Raw genomic sequence first — 8,210 nt, forward strand, 5'->3', positions numbered from 1 at the left:
CCCACTGAAGCTGTCGATCGGTTAAAATAGTCTCTAGATTTCTTCGATGATGAATGATAAGATTTACTCATTTATCTTTTCCTTGAATCTCTTACGTCTGAATCAACCTTTCTCTTTTCTCGGCTAAAATCTTCAGCTTTGCATGCCCATTCAACTAGCACAACAAATTCTTTAAATCTAATATCCTGACTAGAAGTTTAATATCTTCATTCAGCCCATTAATAAACCGCTTAGACATTATTTCTTCAGTTGAAACATATTCCCAAGTGTACTTTCTCAACCGTACAAATTCCCTCTCATACTCTGTTACAGTCATGCGGCATTGTTTCAATTCTAAAAACTCTTTATGTTTCTAATCGAGAAATTGTTGACTTATGTACTTCTTTCAAAACTCAGATTGGAAGAACTCCCAAGTAACTCGATCTCTAGGAACCACCGATGTCAAAGTTTTCCACCAATGATATGCATTATCTCTAAGCAAAGATACCACACATTTGATACATTTTTCTAGAGTACAGGACAATTCCTCGAATACCTGGATTGTCTTTTCGAGCCAAAACTCAGCTCTCTCAGCATCATCAACTACCGTAGCCCGAAACTCCTCAGCCCCGTGTTTTTGAATCTTATCAACATATGGCTTACTCAATCAAACCGGTTCGATCACTTGTGGCACAACTGGGACTTGTTGAAGAACATGTGAGGGTGGAGGTTATTGAGCAGTCGGATTCGTTCGAGTTTGGCTACTAGTTATCTGGAAGAAGGCTTGCTATGCCTCTCCCCTTTGGCTACTAGTTACAAGTCTAGAATCAGACTGTACTACCTCTTGAGCGGGAGCGGGTGCATTACTTTCAACATCGTCAGCTACGGCTCGATCGGAATCCATTTGCTAAATAAAAACACATTTTAACTGTTAGGAATCATCACACTATCGCAATTTATATAAATTTCATGTATTGCTAGACTCTCACACGCTACGTTAGTCTTAGAATCAACTAAACCGTAGTTCTGATACTAATAAATGTAACACCCCTAACCCGTATTCGTCGCCGGAATAGGGTTACGAAGCATTATCGAATAATATACATCATTCATATACATTTATGCAATCATAATCAAAATCCATTCATCTCAATCATATTGTCCCTTATAAGGTTCTATGAGACCTTAAAACATGCTTAGAAGTGATTCGGGACTAAATCGATAAAATTTGTAAACTTTGGGAAACTTAGAAAATTTTCTTTAATTTAAGGGTGACAGGCCCGTGTGAACTGGCCGTGTGCCTGTAGGCCAGTAGACACACCCATGTCATAGGCTGTGTGACAACAGGGCATACATACTGACTTGCACCACAAGGCCGAGGACACGCCCGTGTGCCATTGCCGTGGGAAAACTGGAGGGGTTATTGATTTGGGTCACACGGCTGGCCACATGCCCAGTAGACACGCCCGTGTGTCTAAGCCTGTCAAAACTGTAGGGTATACTGCCTTAATTCGAAATGGTACCCTAGGGGACACATGGTCGTGTAATATGACCGTGTGTTGCACACGGCTGAGACACACGCCCGTGTATTTGCCCGTGTGGAAAAAAATAGGCCATTTGCAAAGCCAATTTGCCACCCTTATCTCATGCACACGTAGCCATCAAAATGGTATCATTTCAATACATATATAGGCAACCAAAACATGCCAATTCACACACATATCATGCCATCTATCATCAACCTTTTCAACTACTCAATTCCATAATAAAAAACATACCAATTCAATATACCAAAATCATCGAAAACTTATGTAACACCCTTAACCCAAATTCGATCGCCGGATTAAGGCTAAGAGGTAATACCAAACTAAACATTTAATTATCTCATTCACAGTGTCAATAAACATAAACAGAGATCGAGCTGAAATACATACTGATATTTAAGTTATACGCCATTTTCGTATGGCCAAAATATTTACAATTTCAAAACATAGTTATCATCAGCCTAACCTATACATGCCATATCGAGTCCAAAATATAATTGTACCAAAAAGATCGATAGTGTGATGAACTATTGACGATCCCCGAGTCGGTGGCCAAAATCAACAATCTATAAAACAGAGAAATAAAGAACAGAGTAAGCTTTCAAAGCTTAGTAAGTTTTAAGCATCACAAACAATAATCGAAACATTCATTTAAATAGACTTATTCTCAATTCAAATTGCTTCATAGCCGAATACACATAAACATATACATAGATTTCTCAACACATATTTTTCTTCTACTTAAAATTCATAAGATGCATTTAAATCAAATAATCTCATATATTAACAACATTTGACCGAATAGGTCATTGTTTTACTCGTAGATATAACAATCATTCACACTTAAGTATCATTCTTTAATACTAATAATTCACAAAATCATTGACTGAATGTACATGAGTACATAAAGAAATTTTAACATATAATTCATATACAAATATATTCTCATATTTGCAAATATAACCATCAATCATATTTATATATATTCTTCTTTGATGCTAATGATTCACTTCGAAATCAATTCACCGATGAGTAAGTAATACGTACCTGAACATTTTAAATGTATAGTACTTACTCAACGATGGTTTACTACGACCATTCAATATCGTAATCTTACTTAACTTATTGGCATTAAGCCTGTCAGGTCTTAGGACTTGAAACCAATTACCAGCACAAGCCTGCGGGAATTTAAACCCGGTATAATACCAGCTCGAAGCCTGCGGGACTTTAGCCCGAACATATTTCTAGCACGTAGCCTGCGGACCTTAAGTCCGGATATAATTCCTGCACATAGCCTGCGGACCCTAAGTCCGGATATAATTCCAGCACATAGCCTGCGGATACACCACTGAATGTCATGCATACTTATTCGCAAGAAAATTCAATTCACATAACATCTCACAATCATAGTTCATTTATTCCATTCGAATAATAGCATAACATGGGCACCATTCATATAACTTTTGGCTCAATAACATACATAAGACTATATGTCCATTTTACTTTCCAAGCTTAACTTCTAATGTCTATTCGGCTTTAAGCCTTAAACATAAATTATTTGTCACTCAACTATATTCAAATAGAATCAATAGATTGCAGTACAATTATCATACACATATCAAGACATTATCAGTTACGTACTAAATGTGACTACTCAAAACTTACCTCGGATATACTTGAACGGTTGCGGAAAGGCTACTCAATTACTTTCTCTTTTCCCCTATCCAATTTCGACCCTCTTTGCTCTTGAGCTTAAATTCAAAAATTTTAAACTAGTCATTATTCGACTATTCAAGCATTTCTTCAGAAATATAATATATATATTCGACTTTCACACACATAGATCATAGTAAGTTTATAAGAAAACATTAAGCAACTCCTTAACAAATTTTTATCAATGATTACCACATAATCACAAATTCACAATAAGCTGTCATCCTGAGCAACAGTCACTAAATTATTTATAATTGGAGTTACGAAACTCCAAATCAATTGCCGTAAAATTTAGTTGAAAATAGACTCATATATATTTTATCCATAAAATTTTCAGAATTTTTAGTTTGGCCAATCAATACCAGATTTTTTCTTAAAGTTTCCTCTGTTTCACTGTTTGACTAGTCTGACCACCCTTTAATACGAATCAAATTTCTAATTGTACAGAAGTCAAAATATGTTTTCGTTGATTTCATTAGAAACTAGACTCATTAAGCTTTAATTACATAATTTATTCAGCTTCTAACTCCACTCCCACAATTTATGGTGATTTTTCAAATTCACGTTACAGCTGCTGTCTCAAGTAGATTTACTACAATTTACTCTTTCACAACTCTTTGCATTCATATTATTTAAACATGTATATCACCAATCAATTTCATCACAATTCTATAATTTCACTTAAGCATAATCTCAATACAATACATCGTGTTCAAATCATTATTCAAGTTCAAATTCGGCTAGCACACATATACATACTAGCAACTAAGTATTAACATTGCATTTCATACTATAACCGAATGTATAGCTCATCAAAATATATTTATTCATGTTCCCTTAACACATATTGGTCAACTAGATCATGCATTATTCTTTGGCACATTTGGTCATTAAAGCAATCACCTATTTAACTTTCAAGCATTTTTATACTAACATATCTCCCATGGCCGAATTCATATACAACCTTTAGTACTCATTTAAAGTTAATATTTTAAGTAATTTATATACACAACATTAACCAAATATCCATTTACTAAGCATTTTAACAAATTTTCTATTACCAAATAAATCAAATATATATAACACTACTCATTACACATATACATCAACTATCAAAAATTCCCACTCCTTAGCTATTGCCGTATGCTTATATAAGTCTTGAGTCATCTTTAACACATTTATCAATCTTCCAATTCAACTTAATACAAAAATAATATCATTTAAATAGCCAACACCAAAACATTTGTTCAAATGGACCTAGCCAAATACCTCACTTAGCTAAATGATTCACACAAATCACTAATAGCCAACTCAAATTCATCCTTAATTTCTCCTATAACAAAATTCATCAAAATTTAATAAGAAATACATCAAATTCCATGACCGAATTTGCATTTATAAAAAAAAAACAAAATCCTTGCATCTCGTCAATATGTCCAATTGCAAAAATTGCTTAATTCATCACCTAAGCAACATGAAACTCCATTACAATCACAATTATTCATTCCTTAAAACCAACATTCAACTATCAATAATTTAGCAAAACTCATGTAAATGGCCGAATGCTATATCCTCAACCAAGACTAAAGTTTTAACATTGGCTACGTAGGAAACTATGTAATTAACTAAATTTTCACAAGAATTTGAAGATAGCACATGAAACATACCTTAATTTGGATGCTAAAATAGCCGAAAGTTTGATCTCTCCTATCCCCTCTTTTTTTCTTTTAAGAAATCGGCAATGAAGAACAAAAGTAATTAACCTTGTTCTTTTCACCCATTTACTTATTTTATTATAATATAAAATTTTTATTACATATTATAATACATTTATATATATAAATACATATAAAATTTATATTATTTTTCAACTACTAAACCACATGGCCGGCCACTATAAAAAAAATGGCAATTTGACATGCACATCCTTATGATTTTTAAACCATATAGTACTAAGCCATCACATAAATACCTAGCACATTTTCAAAATTCTAACACAAGTCCCTTTCAATAAATTTCAATCAAAGCACCACAAATTCACATATGCATTTTCACACAAATTAAGCACGAAATTTAACATTCAATTATTTTCACGACTCGGTTTAGTGGTCCCGAAACCACTTTCCGACTAGGGTCAAATTAGGGCTATCACAACTTACATAACTTATAATTATCCAAAAAAGCAACCATATAATCATTCCAAAGAAGCCAACACATAAAGCATTATATACATCACATATAACATTTATCAAACACATAATTCGAGCCAACTTAAATGGCCATACACACCAACATTTACAAGCCAAATCTCATGGTTAAAATCATAACTTAAAACTAAGATGACACTAGCCTATACATGCCATATAACATATATACAAAGCTTCAAAAGTACCAAAAAAATGATCGATAGTGTGATGAAGCTTCCCGACGATCCCCGAGTCCAAGTTAGCTTTGATTCTCTATAAAACATAAACAAATAACACACAGTAAGCTTCATAGCTTAGTAAGTTTGTACTAAATATACTCAACAGTTCATAATATACAAATCATCAATTTGTACTAATTAATATCTACATCATGGTGACTAAAAAACTTTCCTCATACTCACTCAAGTGTTTATGAACAAGTTCATAACTTCTTCTATTTGAACTTCATGCTTTATATGTACATACCTGTACAAATTCATATCGAACTCATACATTTTCGTGATAATGTCGAATACTCGATATCTCGCACACTAAGTGCTAAAGCATAGTTGAAGCTATTATAATCTCGCACACTAAGTGCCTTTCATAGCCGAAGCTATCTCAGTCTCGCACACTAAGTGCCATATATAGCCGAAGCTATTCCGATTCGCACACTAAGTTTTATATATAACTGAAGCTATTCTGATTCACACAGTAAGTGCTTTATATAGTCGAAGCTATTCCGATTTGCACACTAAGTGCTTTATATAGCCGAAGCTATCTCAATACGCACACTAAATGCTAAACATAATCAATTCATCGTCGTACACAACCATCGTCTCATATATATAATTATGCAGTATTAAAGCATTAAAAACATAATTGTAACAATGCTTATCACGTACGAACTTACCTCGGCCGTAAAAACGATGAAACTTTGTTCTTGCCTCGATCTAAGTTTGGGTTCCTCTTTTCTTGATCTATATTATAAAAAATTCAACTCATTTAATCACATAATCTTTCAATTTCATCCATAAACACATATTTAAGCCAATTTACACTTTGGCCCCAAACTTTCACATTTCTTACAATTTATTCCTTATTTCTTAAATACACCAAATTCACCAAATTCAATAAGACTCATGCTTAGCCAAATTCTCTATAGCTTCTTAATATCCCATATTTTCATTTATTTTACACTTTTAACCACAACATTTCATATTTTCTCAATTTAATCCCTAGTTGACATTTTCATCAAAAATCACTTTACAAAACTTAGATATCTGTCACTAAGCTTTCATAATTCATCATCAAACATCGAAAAATACATGAATTCATCAATGGTAACTTTCAAAATCATGAACACTTTCAAAAATTGAGACGTGGGCTAGGTAGAACACGAAGCTACGACTACAAAAACGTAGAAATCATTAAAAATCGAGCTCAAAACATACCTCAATTAAGCCACACAAGTGCCGAACCCTAGATGAGCTTCCATCTTTTATTTTCTTTTGATTTTCTGTCTAAGATGATGATAATTTAGGCTTTAAAATTGTTTTTCTTTTATTTATTATAACTTAGTGCATATTTTACCATTTTACCCTTTGTTATTAAACAATTTAATCATCAAATATAAGGCTATTAATGTCCATCTCCACTATCAATGGTCTAATTATAACATAAGGACCTTTCATTTAATAAGCCATAGCAATTAAGCACTTTTAACTTATAGCATGCTACTTTTGCATTTTACGCGATGAAGTCCTTTTCTCAAATTAAGCTATTATACGATAAAATTAGCTCACGAAATTTTTACACATATATGTTCTCATGCTATAAACATAAAAAATAGTATTAAAATAATTTTACGACCTCGGATTTGTGGTCTTAAAACCACTATTTCGATTTAGCTAAAATTAGGTTGTTACATTAGAATAGGTAATTGGGTATAGAATCTTAAATTGGTGTATCTAGAATGGTGTCAAAGAGTCATATGCATGTTACTATGATTTTTCTGTAGAGATTGTTGCGACAATCCATAATTGATGTTGCGACAAGGGATTATCGTTGGACGCCATTTATTACTTCATTGAGACGACAACCTACTTCCAAGCGATGTTGTGACATGAGTAATCACGTCGTCACAATGTGGCAGGCTGTGGTCTTGGGCATGTTTTGTTATCTTTGCAATTTAGTCCTAATTTTTATACAATCAAATTGGAGTCCTTAAATATTATGAAATGTCTTAAAAATTTGTATGATTAAGTCTCATATGTTTAATTTCAAATTTTATTCTTAAATTTGTAAAAAAGTTTTTCGAATATTTTGCTAAAATTATGATTTGGTCCTTAAACTTTGTTTTTAACTTTAAATGAGTTTTACTTGTCAGTTTTAGCCAATTCTTTAAAAAATTGACTTGAATAAAACATTATAACTGTATGTATGCTTAATTGATGTTCTATAATTGTTTCGTACGACATGTGTTAAATGAAAATTTTGCCCTAGGGTGTTATTTGATGATTTTTATTAGAAAAGCTTATTTTAGGTTTTCTTTTTATGGTTATGTTACTTGATAATTGATGATTATGCATGCATTTGTGTGGTGTGATCGGTGGTTTTTGGTATGATTGGTGATCAATAAGGAGGTCACATAAGTGATTGATGTGGTATTCTGGATCCGAGTTTGTCTGTCCTGGTCAAGTTTGGGGCACTACACTTTTTTTTTGTTTGATTTAAAAGTTTGATTTATTATGATATTAAAAATTTAAAATTAAAATTATTTTTATTA

This window comes from Gossypium hirsutum, chromosome A07 (genome assembly GCF_007990345.1).
Source record: "Gossypium hirsutum isolate 1008001.06 chromosome A07, Gossypium_hirsutum_v2.1, whole genome shotgun sequence".
In the NCBI taxonomy this organism is placed as follows: Eukaryota; Viridiplantae; Streptophyta; class Magnoliopsida; order Malvales; family Malvaceae; genus Gossypium; species Gossypium hirsutum.